Source organism: Dipodomys merriami, unplaced genomic scaffold, assembly GCF_024711535.1.
Source record: "Dipodomys merriami isolate MVZ:Mamm:240054 unplaced genomic scaffold, mDipMer1.0.p SCAF_4, whole genome shotgun sequence".
NCBI lineage: Eukaryota > Metazoa > Chordata > Mammalia > Rodentia > Heteromyidae > Dipodomys > Dipodomys merriami.
The window spans coordinates 80406799-80425193 of NW_027205603.1; the positions used below are offsets into that span (position 1 = coordinate 80406799).

At 37.8% G+C, this 18395-nt stretch overlaps 1 protein-coding gene across 1 annotated transcript in view; it reads left to right on the forward strand.

The window, feature by feature from the left end:
- Positions 1-17195: 17195 nt before the first annotated feature.
- LOC138806328 (solute carrier family 22 member 22-like) overlaps positions 17196-18395 on the forward strand; it is a 28595-nt gene continuing 27395 nt past the window's right edge. The window contains exon 1 of the mRNA XM_069991838.1: positions 17196-17237. The gene's annotated coding sequence lies outside the window, so the exon portion shown is untranslated. The remainder of the gene's footprint in view (positions 17238-18395) is intronic.

Genomic DNA, 18395 nt, shown 5'->3' on the forward strand with positions numbered 1-18395 from the left:
AGTGCAGAATGTAACTATGAGACAATAACAAACATTCACGCAAACTATTATCAGAAATTAACATTTTAGTAATCTTCATATCAATGTCTGTGGCTTACCAACATGCAAAATTTATTCAAGTCATATTCAGTTTCTTTGCCCAGCCGTCAACTATGACCATTTAACTGGAATGATTACTTTTTGGGCAATCTTTTTTTGCTGCCATCAGCAGCAAAATAGAATCCTTTGGGATTATCAGGACAAAAATCTAGACAGTGACCCATCTCCCCATAAGCAAAATATTCACAAGACAAAATTCACCATGCACTGGAAATACCTGAGCACCATTTGGGGTTGAATCATGCTTTGTGAACACATTCTGGTCCGTTCTTTATCTCGATTTTCAATGGTAGGTAGGCAATCCGCACCCCCACAGAGAGGTTTTCTATGATGGAAACATCCCAATTGTATTTTTTCCATTGAACTTTTTCTTTTCCGATTGTCTTTTCAAATATCTTCGTTATTATCAATTGTCTTTTTTAAAGCTATTTTTCCCTTTATTTACTGATTTTTATCTGAAATCTCCCCATTGGAATAGATATGAACGTTTTATCTTAACTACGAATCCATTCATATTTCCCTTATGTATTTCATGTTGTTTGAGATACGGTACTTTTAAAGACAATCCTATTGGATTCAGGTTTTGATAGGTTTTCATTTCTTACTGTAACTACCCTTTCTTCATGTTTTCTTCTTTTTTTTTTTTTTGAGGGGGGTGGGCTGGTCGCGGACCTGAACTCTGGGCCTGGTCACTGTCCCTCAGCTCTTCAGCTCAATGCTAGTGCTCTACTACTTGAGCCACAGCACCACTTCTGGCTTTTTTTTTCTGCTTATGTGGTGCTGAGGAATCGAACCCAGGGCCTCATGCATGCAAGGCAAGCGCTCTACCACTTGAGCCACCTTCCCAGCCCTCTTCATGTTCTCTTAATAATACTTCAGGCAAGGATCTCTTGTATGTGCTAGTAACTCATATTCATCAAATCACACTTTCATCACAAATATCTGAACAATTATGTGTTCATCCTCCAGAGAAAAATTATCTTCCTTTGGGGATTGCCATTTAGGGCTGGAACACATTTCATTTTACATATACTATTTCATATGTAAAAGTGCTATTTTTAGATGCATATGCTTAAGAGCATCTAAAGATGTGGAAATAATTTATATCCTATTCACACTTCTTCTGACATTTCCCATTTATATGTATTTGTGTCACATACTATTTTTTGGTAAAAACAATTGGTTTTTAACACTGATGATACCATGCATATGTTAGTAATGCTTTTCATCAACTTTGTTATTGACATCTGGAAAATTACTTATGCATCTTTGTTTCTGAAAAACTCTGTCTTGTTAAAAAATAATAAAAGGTCTGGTTTAGAAGAGGTTAAAAAAAAGCCTCTACACGAAAAGTATAAAATGATGATGAGAGAAATTGAAGAAGACACGAATAAATGAAAATAACTTGTGTTTGTAGATGGGAATTATCAATAAATTTTCCATACTACTAAAAATGATATACAGATTCAATGTAATCCCTGTCAAAATTCCATTGATACTTTTTCACAAAAATAATTAAATTTCTATTGTGCAGCAAAAGACATGAAATAGTCAAAGTAATTTTAAGCAAAGTGTTAACACCGGAGCAATCATATTACCTGTGATCAAAATCTACTGTAAAGCAGGCACAGTGGAACAAAAAGGTATGAACAAAGCAACAATGTATTAACCCAGGGAGTAGAATAGAAAGTTAAGCAATAAATCCATTGACTTATAGTAAACTGAACACTGAGAAAGGTGTGTACCCAGTACAATGGAGAAAGAATATTCTTACCAATTAATGGCATCAGAGTAACTGGGAATGAATGCAGAAGAATGCAATTAGACTCTACAATTATTCCAAATTAAATAAGCAATTCAAATTGAATTAGAGACTTGAATGTAAGACCCAAAGCTGTAAAAGTATTTAGGATAAAATGCAGAGGAAAGACTTCTTGACCAAAGTCTTGACAATAATTTCTTGGATCTGACCCTAAATACACAGTCAACCAAAGGAAAAACAGACAGATGAAATTGAATGAAACTGAAAAGTTTCTACAGAGACAAGCAAACAATCAGCAGAGTAAAGAGATAGTTTATATGTTTGAAGAAAATATTTCCAAGACATACTTTTGACAGGGACTAATAATATCCAAAATATATAAAAAACATAACTAGTTCAATAGTAAAGAAAAAGAAAATGGGCAAAAGACCTGAAAAAACAATCTCCCCTAATGTACAAATAGTCAATAGACATAGGGAAATATGATTAACATTACCAAGCATCAGAGAAATGCAAATGAAAGTCACCATGAAGGTTGGGGGGTGAGATGAAAGAGGTAGAGTGTTTGCTAAGGACCACAAACGCCTGGTTTTGATCCTGGAGCACCAAAACAAAGACAATAAGGCAATGAATTATTTTGCCCTACTCAGAATGGTTCTCATTTAAAAAGGCAAAAAGATGCCTAGTGTTGGCAAGAGTGAGAAGAAAGGGGAACTTTTGTAAACAGTTTGCAGGAGCCCAAATTAGCAAAACTATTATGGAACACAACATTGAGGTTTCTCAAAAAAAAAAAAATTGAAAGTAGAATTACCATGTGATCCAGCTATTCCACTTCTGGATACATATCCAAAAATAATGAAATCAATATGCAGGAGAGAGATTACCAAAACTAAATGTTCCCCAAAAGTGGAGTGAGTAAAAAAAAAAAATCTTGCACAGATGAATGATGGAATACTATTAAACCTTATACAAGAAGCTAATTCTCACATTTGTGACAGCATAGTTTAACCTGGAGAATGGTACACTAAACGGTACAGAAAGAAAAATACTGTATGAATTCATTTATGTATGTGGCACCTCACAAAACCATACTCAGCAATTTAAAGACTGATGTGGGGAGAGAAGTTGGAAAGATGTTGGAGAAAAGGATAAATGTCAGTTAGACCACAGGAATAAGTCATTTAGGAGATGTTTTCTATGATAATCATAATGAATACTAGCCATATGTGATACACTTGAAATTTATGGAGATTGGATTTTGAGTAGTATCACCCCCAAAAACATGAAAAGTATGGCAGGTAATGAATATATTTATTTCTTTGATTTAATCATTCCATATTGTAAAGTACAGAAAAGCATTTTATATATGGCTAAAATGTATTTTTGCCAGTTGGAAGGAAAGAAGAAAAAAAGAGTCAACGTGTATTTTACAAAGATTTTTAATTATTCAGTGTGTAGACACTAAACCCAGCCAATACAACAGGGTGTCTAATTTTTATCTTAGTTCATAGTACTGTAGAAGATCTACATAGTTGTTACTTTTTAGTTGATAGATATTAGTTGAGGATTGAATTAGAAGAATATGTTTCCTTGGTTCAAAATCACTTATAGGTAATTTTTCTCCCTTTTGTTCTCTTTAATTTTTGTAAATATTACTTCACTCTAATTGTACAATTAGTGGATTTCTTTGTGACATTTCCATTCAGGATGATGTAATGTTTTAATTATATCCACCTTCTATTTCCTTCCTCTCTGTGATCACTCCCAAATCCCTTCCCTAAGTTCATTTTGTTGTCATTCTTTAGTTTCCATATATGTAAGAAAACATATAATACTTCTTTTTCTGTCTGACTTGTTTCACTAAACTTGATGATCTGTACTTCCGTCCATTTCTTACCAATGATGTCATTCTTCTATATGGATAGATAATTCTCCATCATGTATAAACATATTTTCTTTACCCACTCAGATACTGATGGGCACCTGGGCTGAGTCCTTTGTTTGGCTAGGCAATAAAATAGAATGTAACTAAAAATATTCTAGAGTAATGTAAAAAGTTCAAAATGAATAGAAGTGAAGGTAAAGTGGAAAAAGTGAAACAGAAGAGAGGTCGATCCCATTAATTTAATGCTTGAAGTATCTAATTCTCTCTCCAGTCCCACTTTATAGCTTGTTTTTCCTGTGGTATCTTCCAGATTCTCTGTTTTTTAGATTTTTAGAGTTCATTTCTTTTTCTTTTTTTTCTTTAGAGTTCACTTCTCTAACGCTTCTCAGAGTTTGCCCTTGCTTTCCCTCCTATGCACAGAAAATAACTTGACAAGAACAAGAACTCATACTAGCCCAGGCATTTGGATTGGAGACACTTACTCCCTGGTGTGTACACATTCAGTCTGCAGGTTCCCAGGTCTTCTCCTTGGATGGTCTGAACAATATCTGGGCCACAGCAAGCCCTTCTCACTGCCCCAACTTCAACCCGTTGGGGGCCATGCTTGGCAAATGGAACAGACATGACTTCGGTCTGGGTTCCCAGAGCATAAAAGGTGTCTAAGACAAGGCATATGCCCAACATACCTCAAAGTGATGTGCGAAGCAGTTAAACCCTTGAGTTCTGTACTGGTGGGATCATGTAGTAAGGGAACAACTTAACCACCTTTGATTTCAGCCATGAGTCGCATTCCTCCTTGCCGAGCGTGAGATCACTGCTTACTGTGCCCTCCAGTCTCCAACACAGCCCAAACTCCTCCTCACTCAGACTTTAGTGGGTTCATATCAGTCGGTGTCTACATCCATGACTGGGTTTTGTGGCCAGGACCAACCCAGCCAGTATAGAAGGGTGTCTACAGGGACCCTGCATTTCTGAAACGAGATTGCCCCCTAGTTGCTGCTCTGGCGGAGTAGTTTAGTACCTAACAACCGATATCTTCTCCAGATGGCTCCTGGTGAGAGCGCTCTGAGAGCTTGATGAATGGTGTATTGGATTACTTCATTAAGGCTTGGCTGCTATGCAGGAGGAGCCGAAGTCTCAACACTGTGTATACAGTAGGCTTCTCCTGTAGTTAGGATTGCTGGGATGTATGCATCAAGACTGAGTGCACTTTCTGGCTTACCTTAGGCCTGAGATATCTAATTCCCTTCCCATCTGCTGCCCCCCATCCCCCGCTTGTTTTTCCTGCAGTGGCTTCCAGATTCTCTATGCTTTTTAGATTTTAGATTTCATTTCTCTATTGCTTCTCAGAGTTTGCCCTTGCTTTCCCTCCTCAGAATATAATTTTCCCTCTGTTGCCCTTTCTCTAGTCACTCAAAGATTCATGCAAAGGAAACTACTGTTCAACTCAATAGTACCGGTCAACTCAGTAGGGAGACGTGAGCACAGGATGGCAGAATTTTAGTCTAAGGAAAACTAATGCACGGCTGAATAAGTATTAGATTTTTTTTGAAGACCTACATAGAGAAATCCTCAGGTTAAAGAAATGTACCAAAGTGAAATAAGCACTGACTCATGGGCTCATCCTAAATCTGGGACTTAAGTCATCACTGAAGAGAATATAAATACTTTCTTTTTTTATTATCTACATTTTTTATTGTGAAAATACTGTACAGAGGAGTTACAATTACATGGGCAAGATAATGAGTACGTTTCTTATCAAGCATTGTAGCCTCCTCCTTTGTTTCCCCTTCCCATCCCTTCCCATCCTCCCCCCACCCACCCAATCCTCCCCAGCTCCCCCATCTCAAAAGTTGTAAAGTTTGTTTTGGACATAACGACTTGTATATCTCATTGTTGCAATGGGTCCACCTGTATTCCTATTTAAACGATTTGTTTTTCCCCTTCCCCTCCACAAATTAATATCTAGTATATGTCTGAGTCAAGCAGAAAAGGTCAGATAAGGTGATGTTAGGGAAATGAACCCTAAGATAGGTATTCAAGTGTTTTTTTTTTCTTTCATGCAATTGTTTCTAACACATTTATAAGATTATTTCTTTGTTGCTTTGTATGTCCCTCCCCCACAGTATAACCCCTGCTTTCACTGTATTTGATGTTGAGAATATAAATACTTTCTATCAGAAAAGGAAGGATGGGTATTGGGACTTTTTCCCAGGCAGGGATTTTTCTACAGTTGATACTGGAATATTGTGCAATGAGCCTGATGATTATGAAAATGTAAGCAGGGAATAACATATAAAATATCCCTCCTCATCATGCTAAATTATACAGGATTCTGAGCATTCACACAGAGTGAGACCAAAGAAGAATAGTCTTAGGGAAGGAACACAAAAGCACAATGCCTTTGTGCCTCTGATCATATAAAATAATATTTATCAAAATGAATTCCAGGAAATGGAACAAGAGAATGTTTTTCATTTTTGTGTTGTCTATTTAGCTGGGATTTGGGGGGGAGTAACAAAGGGGAGCACAGAAATGGAGGGACAAAGGGTGAACAAATGTAGCTGTAGTACTCATTAGACACTGTGCTGAAAATGAGCTATACAACTTGTGGGCAGGGATGGGAGGGAAAACTGGGAGAGAGCGAAGGAAGGGATGACACTGTCCAAAACCAAATGTACTCATTGCTGAGCACAGGAAACAGTACCCCTCTGTACATCACTTTTATAATAACAATCAAAAATAGCCCGATAGTGTACCAGAAGGTTATATTTGGTAGTGGGAAACTGTATTTGGGGTATTAATTTTTTCTCTATAAACCTGCCTGTAGTGGTTGCTTTTGAGCTTGCTAGGAAACTAACTAGAGCACAGATGGATTCAACAGAAAGCCACTGCTAACCAGTGAGCTGTGGAGTCTGCAAATGCATCAAACTCTCTGGGAAGCTGGCCACAGGAGCTTGCAGTACTAGGACATTAATGACGTAGACCCGGTTCAACATGCACAAGCCAGATGCTTATACATGGAATTCAGCAGGAAACCTTCAGTTGCAGCTCAGCTTTCCAGGAAACTGAATGGGGGAAGCATGGAATTTACTGTGGCTTTTTATGGCTTTTAGAGGAAAGACAGACATACTTCAAAGAAGTCGAGTGGGACATCTGTGGAACTTACATTGTGGAAATGAGACAGCCTAAACGTGTACAAAAATGCCAGTGAGGGCTGCAAATCCTGCCGGGAAACTGAGGATGGGGCTGCTGAATCAACCAGAAAACCATCTTGACGGCAACTTCCCACTGAGGGAGTGCCATTCCCATTCCCTGACAGCCACAACTCCTTGGTGACATGCATGCTAGTCCAGCACCAGGAACCAGAACAGAGCAAAAGCCCCATACTCTGATTCCCTCTACGGATGAAACCTCACAAAAAATCTAGGGGCTGGGAATGTGGATTAGTGTTTGCCTAGCATTCATGAAGCCCTGGGATCAATTCCTCAGTACCATGTAGACAGAAAAAGATGCAAGGGGCACTGTGGCTCAAGTGGTAGAATAATAGTCTTGAGCAAAAGAGGCTCAGGGACAGAGCCCAGACTGAGATCAAGCCCTAGGACTAGCAAAAACAAGCAAACAAACAAAAAACAACTAATGCCATAGTAACAGCAACTTGGTGAATTAGGCATGGAGAAGTTAGAAATCAATAGATTATACATTTAATCCCTTGAGTTCCATCCTAAATAAGCAATTGCAACTCATACTTTCGTAAATCCATCTATTGGGACCACTTTTGGTACCAAATTCTGTTTTAAGGTGGGTCAAGGTGTGGAAACCGAATATTATGAAAGAATTATAAACTCTAATATGAAAGAACTGTAAATCTGAGAAATTTGCTACTGAGGGAATAAAAGGAAAATAAAAGGAAAACATCAAATAGCCTACTGCTGACAGAGAATATTTCAGGGAGATATGGAAGAAATAATCTTTCCCAAGAATGGATCTGAGACTTAAAGACAGAGAAGGGAATTTCTAGAAGTGTGATGTTACAACTATTTAGATTACCATTATAATAGATAATAATAAAATATTGAAGTGCATATATGACAATAAACTCTGAACACTATGAAAGAAACTAACACAGCAGAATCTTGAAACATTATAGGAAAACTTTAATCTCATTTTTAATCTATGCACAGTTATCTGTTTTTAAAACATTTTAACCCAAGAGATTGTTAGAACTCAATGCTGACAGTTTTTCAGGCTTGGACTGGGTATTGTCTTGCTCATGTAATATTAAATGAAAAATAGTTTAACTTTTCTTAGGGAGTAATAATTTTAAAAGGATAAGTCTACCTTGTATTAATTATTTTAGGGGAACTATTGTGACAAAACACTTGGAAACAACTTGAGGGGGAGGAAGGCTTTGTTTCGGCTCCTAGTCTCAGAAGAGGCAATCCATCACAGAAGGGAAACACGGTGGAACAAAGAGCATCATGGTTGTCAGGAAGCAAAGAAAGAGCGTAGGAAGTGATCAAGACAAAATACTGCCCCAAAGAACACATCCCCAGCAACCTACTTGCTCTAACTAAGTCTCAACTCCAACTTTTTACCATCTCCCAACAATGACATCAAATGAGATTATTCATTCTTTAGGTCAGAGCCCTCATAATCTTATAAATAAAGCCCACAAATGTCCTTATAAACATACCTAGAAATGTGGTTTTCCAATACCTTAGGTTTTTCCCAGTCCTGTTATGTTGACATGTAAGATTAACCAAATCTAATAAGCATTATCATCAAAGAAAGAATCAGAAGATATAAGGTCATAAATAAGACATCTAGAGAAGACTGGGGAAAAAAAAAACTCTTACTAACTCACTTCATTATTTCCTAAATTGGGCAGAAACTAGTGTTTGTATTCTTTTTCCTTGGTTATTAAATTCCTGGCATCATGTTCATTATCTGTCTCAACTTTCAAAGTTTCTGACTGGAAATGTTCCTTGGCCTGGGAGCTAGCAGTATCACTGTGGCCCCTAAGTAAACTTTAGTTCTCTTTTCCATCATGTCAAGTTGAGTAAATGTTTTATGTACTCTTCACTTGGCTATATATTTCTCTTTCTGGTTGTAGGATAGGTTTCAATTAAATCCAAATCCACAATCATGGCAATTCTGTCAATGTTCATGAATACAGGCCAGATTGAAGCAGCTGGATTACTTTGTCTTCTGAGAACAGTTCATCCTCCAATTCAGTTTCACTTATGCCCTCTCGGTTGGCAGTATCAAGCACAATGTGAGTCAGAAGCCTCTGAACTTTGTGGAGGTTTTTTTTCTTTTTCTTTTTCTGACATGACTCATGCACCTGATGTGTCAATGGATCCATTCAACTATAGAAAGAATTGCAAGTTCCATTTAGGGGAAAAGGCATGACAGATCTGAGCTAGGTCTTCTGCTCAATGTGAAACAGGTTATCAAGCAGAATCTGGGGATGCCACAGTAGCTCCACACAAAGAACAATGGACTACATGTCTACATTAGAGGACCCCAGAAGAGTGGTGTGAGAGAAGAACTGGTGCCCGACTCTGCCGTGCGTGAGTGCTACACAGAGCAGCAGGCATGCATGACCATGCTTGCACTAGAGCAGGAAAAAGCAAGAGTTACCAATCATTTCTATAATGTGCATCAACCCCAGGACATCTGCCCACGCTAACCCAGCAGGTTCTAGATGAGGAGCACTGCCAGACTTTTCTATAATCCATCTCAACAGCAGAAATCCCATCCACACTGGTGCAGTAGCTCGGAGTGGATGAGATCAGAAGGGAATATCATCAGTATTAGCCAAGAGGGTCATGTGCATGTCCTTGAGATAGAAGAGCCAATGGACAAGCCTTTCACATCCTGGGACATTCTGGAAATAGAACAGCAGAAGCAAGTCCTTCTCCCCTCACATAGAAGCAGTAAGGACTTTTCTGTACTATACACCTTATCCTAACATGTTACAGGATATACACAGTACAACCCGAACAAGACTCAACACGGCCAGATGTTTTACCCGCTTGGAGGAAAGTTATCTTGCCCATGTAATTGTAACCCCTCTGTACAGTATTTTTACAATAAAAATATAAAAAAATTTTTTTAAAAAGAGCACAGATGACCCCTCACTGATAATGAAAATTTGACTGCTTTTTCATTTGCTTTATGTTTATTATGTTTTTTTTTCCTTTCCTCTTTTAGTTTTTCTCTTTTCTCTCAATTTATTTTGACTATTTCACCTCCTCATTTTCTTAATCTGTGACACTTACCCTTTCAACTCATTTTCAAGTCTTGACCTTACTCTCTTTCTCCACACAATGGGCCATACACCTGCACTTGAGTGAGTATATTAGGGGCTGGAACACATCACCAGTGTGTCAGGGTGTCAGACATAGAGTATGCAACTAAACTTGCTGTCATGGTGTGATATGACTCCCACAAGAATCTTCATTTTTCACATGAACTTTTATCAGCCTGGCCTTTGTTGTGTGCTCTTCTCCTAGCATTTTGGTCTTCTGAGCACCCTCCAGAAGCACCTATTAAGCTCCACTGCTGGATGCTAATACAAACTACTGCATGACTTGATTGGATTGCTATGGACTCCGTGCTTGTTCAATTCCAGCTATACTTTGTCATGCTTATTTTGACCTGTGGGAAATTCCCTCACCTTTAGACAGCCAAAATCTCCTGTTAGACTCTTCATTTTTGAATCCTGCCTCCACCCTGACATCACCCTTCGATTCCATTTTCTCTGTGAATAAAGTCTCAGAGATAGCTATTAACAATGGAAAGAGATTATACTTCTTATAGCATCTTTCTGTCTATGACTTCAGGAAAAGAAATTGAGCATGATGCTTTTACTGAGGATGAAAAGAAAATTGTCTCTTAATAACAATAGTCTATACTCAGTATGCTCAATCTAAAGACTACAGACTGCATTTTTTTTCTGAATATTTCTGTTTGTTTTTGAGGAACACCATTAGAGTGACAAAATCATATGCCCAGCTTATTTTTTCACGCAGGGTTTAGTCATGGTGGATGAGTACTACAGTTAGGATGGCATGTGTGTCCCACAATTCATGTCTTTGAGGCTTATTCCTCAATGTGGTGAAAAGAGATATAATGGGACATGTAGGAAAAGGGGCCAGTAGAAAGGTCTGAGGTCACTGGGGTCAAGCCTCAAGAGAACTGACTATGTACTTATGAGAGCAAATTGTTCTAAGAGCAAGACCATCTCCTGAAAGACAACTAGTCTTCCTGTCTGTTGATACCATCTGTTGTTCCCACCATTGTGACACTACCTACCAATCCTGAGGCTCTTATCAGAGATAAAACCAGTGAGCTCTATGATATCTTGGACTTACAACCTCTAGATCTGTCAGCTTCCTTATTTGCAATAATTAGTACTTATCTCGGACACTCCAAGGCATGGACACAGAGGTTTTTGTTGTTGCTTCTTAATACACTATGCGAGTTTTTGGGTTTTTTGCATGTGCTTCCCCCTATGGTATATCCCCTGTTGTCACTGTGTTTGATTTTGGTACTCTGGTATTGTAGATATGTTTATTTGAATTAGGAAAGGGAAAGGGAGCAGCAGAATGGTGAGACAAATGACAAGGGGGGAACGAATGCTACAGGGATATACACAAGTCAATATGTTGGAAATGATCTGTACAACTTGTGGGGAGGGGTGGAGTGGAGAGCAGGGAGGGATTATGGGGGAAAATGAGGGAAAGGAGTAACAAGTATGACAAGAAATGTACTTGTTACCTTACTTATGTGACTATAACCTTCTTTTTTTTCCTTTATTTTTTTATTGTGAAAATACCATATAGAGGAGTTACAATTACATGGGCAAGATAATGAGTACATTTCTTATCAAGCATTGTTGCCTCCTCCCTCGTTTCCCCCTCCCATCCCTTCCCATCTCCCCGCCCATACCCACCCACCCCCCAGACAAGCAGAAAAGTTCAGATAAGTTGATGTTAGGTGAAATGAACCCCAAGATAAGTATTCAAATGTTATTTATTTCTTGCGATTGTTTCTAACATATTTATAAGATGATTTCTTTGTTGCTTTGTATGTCCCTCCCCCACAGTATAACTCCTGCTTCACTGTATTTGATGTTGGCATAATTTGTGGAGGGGAAGGGAAAAAAATTGTTTAAATAGGGATACAGGTGGACCCATTGCAACAATGAGATGTACAAATCGTTATGTCGAAAGACTGTAGCCTTCTGTATGTCACCTTGACAATAATTTTTTTAAAGACCTTCTGAAATAAAATGAAGATGTTGTGCTTTCTATTCAAACTGATCCACCCTCAAGTATTTAATAGAAAACTAATAGAGAAAACGGATACCTTGGATTGTGGTCATCGCTACGGTTATCCTTGAAAGTATGAAAGCAGCTTTGGTATTAGATAATGAGCAATGGAAATTGGCAATTCCAATGATAATTGGAAGAGTCTGGATGAGAATCTTAGAAAAAAGACCAGAATGCTCATTTTAGTACCTTACATGGCTATGTGATAGGATTTATGACTACAGTGATCATTTTCTTCATGTTTTTCTTCTGTATTTCTGGATTAAAATTTTTTTTAAAAAATTACAGCTCCACAAATGGTAGCTGTATATACTTATCAGGTACAAATTCATGTTATAATTTATAAATATAGTGTATAATAATTAAATCAGTCTATTACATGGTCATCTCAAATCTTAGAGTTTCAGCTTACCTAGTAGATAAAAATGACATGGAAGATAAAATAGATGTTTTAGTTTTTGAATTGTTCTACCCTTTGTCACCTTTAACAAACCCCTTTTCTATTTTGCAGTTCTTAAAAATCACTTTCCTTTAAAAGAAATTGGATTTATAGCTCATCAGAAGAAGTGTTGATTTGCATGATAGTTACATTTGTAATGTTTGAAGGATCTTTTTCATCTTTTTACAATATATGAACATTCTCCTACCTCCATTCACCAACACATCTTTAAAAGTTGTGACGTGAATTATTCCTGTTTTTTTAAATTTTTAGTTCTTTGTTATTGGTGATGCTGGGTGTCTTAAATTTTTTCAGTAGTTAATTAAACATATGGAATATATATGCACATTCCCTTATATAAGTGTTCCATTACTACATGTATTTACATATTTTTCTATTCCATATTCTTAGATAATGGCATGTTCACTATCTTACAAAGAAGAAGATCCAGCTTTTTAGGATATTTTAAATGAATCTAAAGGACATTATTCTACAGAAAAATAAGCCAGGCAGATAAAAACAAGTACTGTATGATTTAACATACTTGTGAAAATCTAAAAATACTGAACTTATATAATAGAATCAGGTGTCCAGGCAAGGGGAAAAGGAAGAGTGAACATTGTTAAAGTACAAATGGAAAGTGTCCGGATGTGTTCATTGATTTGATCATGATCTTGGTTGCTCATTAATTTTGCAATTACTACAGTGTATACATTGAATATATATATATACATATATGTACATAATCTTTATATATGCATATATACAATATAATATATAATATTAGTATAATATATTACATAATAGTATATATGTATATAATCTTTATATATATTATATGTATATAATAGTATCTATGTATATAATCTTTATATGTCAATTTAATATTTAAAATCCCATGAACAGAGAGCTAAGCAGAATATGTAACATATTAACTTTCATTCCTAAAGGTTTACTGTTTGGAAGCAGCTCCTTGAAATGTCTATACTTATGCAACAAAAGTTGTTGCCCTTTTGGCACTGAAAATAATTCAAGTGACCTCCAGGATTTAACTGAGAAATTGAGGAAAGTAAAAACACTGTTGGAAAACAGCAAGTGAAAGCTTCCATTTTTCTAGCCTGCTAATTCAGGAAAACCTTTTAAAGTGGAAATTTTGCAACTGATACTGTCAAACGTAACCACGGCCTTTGAGGAACTTCTACAGCAGGTTGGTGACCCTGAAAGGTTTCAGATTTTTATTACTATTCTTTTAAAATGGTTAACCATGCTGCCGGGCCCTCCTAGCTCTTCAGGAACTGAAATATGAGGATTGAGGTTTGAAGCCACCTGGAAAGAAAAGTCCATGAGACTTTACTGCAATGAACCAGAAAAAAAGCAGGATTGGATGAATGGCTCAAGTTGTAAAGCACTGAGCATGAAACAGAAAACACTATGTGAGAGCACAGGTTCTAAGTTTAAGTAAGCTCCAATATCACAAAAACAAAACATGAAAAGGGAAACAGATACAGAGAGTGGTGTGTGAGACAAATAGAAGACACTAAAGTTTTAGTAGTGAGCAGACAGAACAGTAGAGAAATAACCCACACAATCTGGAGAGTAGAACAGAGAAACAGAAAGTGACTCAATGTGGGAGACACCCAGAAGTATACCCATAGAGGACAGGGGAGGCACTAAGGTGATAGAATTAGATAACAAAATTAACACTAGCTCTAGTATCTAGCAGAATTGGCAGTCTAACAGGAAGGAAGGAAGTCTGGAGTCTGCAGTTGCATATTGGCACTAGGAATGTTCTTGCTTCATCCTGGTATTTGGTCCAGTGCCATGGCATGAAACAATGTTAAGGGGTTAATACTTAAACCTTCTGCTTTAGGACTCAAAGTTCCCTGCATTGTTTTGTCTAGGAGAGCTCCCAAAAAGGGTCACAGTGACCTGGTAAGTGATGTCCTGAAATGCTGTTCTCACCATAGGGGACAAATGAAGTCAGAGAATCAAAGAGCTCAACGTGGTGGAACATAGGGGAGACTACTTCCCCTTTGGAGCTGTCCACTATTGAAGTTAGCTGCAAGAGCTCCAAAAAGCATTGCAAGCACTATGGAGGCAATCCATATAGAAGCTGTTTCAGGCAAGGAAGCCCACCAGTGTTCCCCAGCTGCTACACTTTCACACTGCTTCCCTACTGCACAACCAGACCCTGGAAGGTGGGAGACCTGACCAGCTGGTGGAAAGTGTGTAATGCACTCTACCTGACACTTAGATACAGCCAAGCTAAGAGTCGCACAGGGGGCATGGCTGACAAAGGATATCCACTGGCTACTAAACAAGAAACACAAAGAAAAGAAGAGCAAATGCATACACATTATATTCTTAGCAGGGGGTGCATAGCTGCATAGCTTTGAAAGAAGACAAAGAAGTCACACTTGTCCTAGGTTGGGATTCTGCATTTCTTCACTGATAACATGAAAGAACAGGAAACTCAGCCTTGTCTTATTCAATGTTTTTCATTTTACTTTGAATCTTATCCCTCTTACTTTTTGATGTTGTATTCTCTCTCTCTCTCTCTCTCTCTCTCTCTCTCTCTCTCTCTCTCTCTCTCTCTCTCTCTCTCTCTCTCTCTCTCTCTCTCTCTCCCTCTCTTTCTATAGGGATATTTGTTTCATCAGACTTGATCTGTTTAGGGATTTACATATTCTATTTTTTATTCATTTACATGAATTAGTTATACAAGGAGGTTTTGTTTTCACAAGTCCACTTAAAAATACAAAGCTTCTTGATTATCATTCTCAAAAAGGTAGGACAAATGCTGGAAAAGAAAGGGAGATCATTGTATACATTTGGTGGAAGAATAAGTTTGATTTCTTTTCTCATATCCAAAGCGATCTTAGAAATTAGTGCACACACCAAGTGGCCATTGTCGATCACTGATAAGTTGTTTATTGACTATTTTGAGATGTATGTGTTCTTATTCTACCAATAGCTCCCCAAGTATTAATATTTGAACTTTAATCAAACGTCCAAGTCCAGAGTCTTGTCTACACTCAAGGCAAACTATTGTCAGTCTCTCCTAATGAGTAACACATTCACAAGAAACAAGCGTAAGAGCAGTGTAGAGTGTACTCTCTCATGCTAAAAGGGAAGGATAGGTGAATAGCAAGGAGGGACTACATAAATGAAAGATCAACTTAAGACCTACAAGCTCTGTCTACTCTCTGATACACACTGGGAAAGATAGTGGTCTCCAAAGACGTGGAAGATCCCCATGCTCCAGCCCCCCTGGCTGCCATCCACACGGCCCTTCCCTGACACTGCGTCAGCTACTGCCCACAGCTTCCTTCGACAAAGCTTGCCCATTGCTGTCACCTTTCTGGGGTTTCCAGTGCAGCTGTGGCTTCACTCTCAAAGTCCCACAAATCACACCATTGGGAGCAATTCATAGGGAACCCCTCATCCCCTATCCCCCTGGTGAAATCTTGTAAAACAAATCCTCGTGACCCCGTACATCATGCAGTCTTCATGCTTGTAAAATGGTCATCCCAAGGATACACAGCAAGGTATGTTCCAGGGCAAGCTGGAACTGGGCCCATTAGAGCCATGGCTACAGCTTTCTTTGAGTGTCCTACTCATAGGATAATGGGTTACAAATCCTGAAATGATTCCCAACATGAAATAAGTTTGTACTCCCCAATCTGTGAGCTTACGGTAGCTTGGAGGTAATCTTAATGCTTTCTGAAAAGCATTTGAGCTTCTGGTGCAATGAACGTGGCTTCATTTTACTCATGCTATTGTTGTATCCTCCGTGGCCTCACCTATACATGTGCTTTTGTATTTGGGGGTGTTCGTTTGGGGAGGGAGAGTTGAACGTGTGTATATGTGTGTTTGTATGTCCTCAGGGCCTGGATGCTGTCCCTAAGCCTTTTTACTCAAGGTTAGCATTCGACTACTTGAGCTATATGGCTCCACTTCTAACTTTCTGGTGGTTAATGGAGATTAAAGTCTCATGAAATTTTCCTGCCCAGGCTAATTGGAACCTCCAACCAAAGAATGCAGCCTGTGAGTAGATAGGACTACAGTATGATCTACCAGGGCCTGGCTCTGCACATGCTTTACTACTGCCTGAACAATTTGGGCGATTTTTGAAAGAGGAATAGACCAGTATTGAAATTCATTTTATAATGTGAGTTAAACATGAACCTTGGGAAACAAGGTTAGACTTCCATGGCTTGTGTGTAATTTATGCTCTGGAGGATAAGCCTCCATCGTAGTGATGCAAGTGTGGTGGAACACATTTATAGTATGAGTTTTAGCTCTGTATAAAAGCAGAAAGCAGAGAAGGAAAAGGGTAGCATTGTTCTGACTCCAACTCTGGTTCTTTCCCAGAAACCCTGGTGGGATTCTACTTTGATTCATTTCAAGGTTGATTAATTTCAAAATTGACTAATTTCCACTTTGATTTCCACAGATTACCTGGACATCTGAGTGTTTTTCTTTTGTAGCAAATATGAGCTTTGAGGAGAAAATATGAATAACTTAATGCAGTTAAACCAATTTATGTTACTTGAGTTTTCAGGGAGTGGACATGAGAAGAGGTAACACATTAACTTTATTGGGCTTATTCTTGGTGTTCTCTTTGGCACACACACACACACACACACACACACACACACACAATTTCTCTCCATATGCTTCTAGGAGCTCATCAGCAGCCTTAAGAAGGTAGGTTCTTACCTTGTTTTGTTTCATTTTGTTTTTATTGTACTATCATAGGAAATTAAAGGTAACAATATGAATATTAAAATTAATTGTCAAAAAAGAAGAGCTTATTTGCAGAAGAAAATAAAAGGCCAATGGTTGTCCTAAACTGCCCTTGCTTGGAAATTAAAAAGAGCATTTAATAACCATAAGAGAACTTTGCTTTTAGTACCTTGAATTGCTACCTTATTGCTTATGTTACCATAGGTATCATTTTCTTGTTGAACCTCATTAACCCTTTCTGTAATTTTGTAGCTGTTAATTTTTAAAATTGTAACTGAACAACTTATAGTTGTGCCCATGTATGGGTACCAATTGCTGTTATAGTTTATGAATACAATATGGTGGGTAGATAAACCATCAACTTAATTAACACCTTAATTAATACTTAAAAGTTTCAGCTAATTCAGTATACTCCATAAGTTCGAAGGATACAGTTGAGAAAAATAAATAATTCTAAACTTACCTCTTTGATCTCTACCCCTTTCCACCTTTCTGAGACTCTCATGATATATATGTATATGTGTGTGTGTGTGTGTGTGTGTGTGTGTATATATATATATATATATGTATATATATGACTGTTCTGCCCTTGTTACCCCACCATATTCCTGTAAGAGGCACCCTCAGCATGTGATTGTCCTATGTTCAGCCTAGTAGCTTGTAACCCCATGGCTTAATTTGCAATGTTCTCCTACTCCTATCTAATATCATGACAACTTCTTGTGGTTCTTCCATGTAAATTTGATTAGCCCTTCATCGTGTTCAGGGAACACATAACTTCTTTGCCAACATTCTGTTAGAGTGTGTATTTTTTGTTTCCATTTACATAATTTATATAATATATGTACTATGTATTTGCTTATGATGCCTAAGCATGTATAGCTTCAAGAAACAAGAGTAAACGTATTTGATCAAAATGATTTCCTGGGGTTGGATGCTTAATATCTCCCATACTTGACTAATGTATGTAATTTTGCAGTGACCATGGGAGTGCATATATCCCTTCAATATGCACACTGTTTCCTTTGTCTTTACATTTGGATGTGGGATTGCTGCTTCGCATGGAAGTTCTACTTGTAACTTTGGGGAGTGTCTCAGTACTATTCACAATAGCTTTAG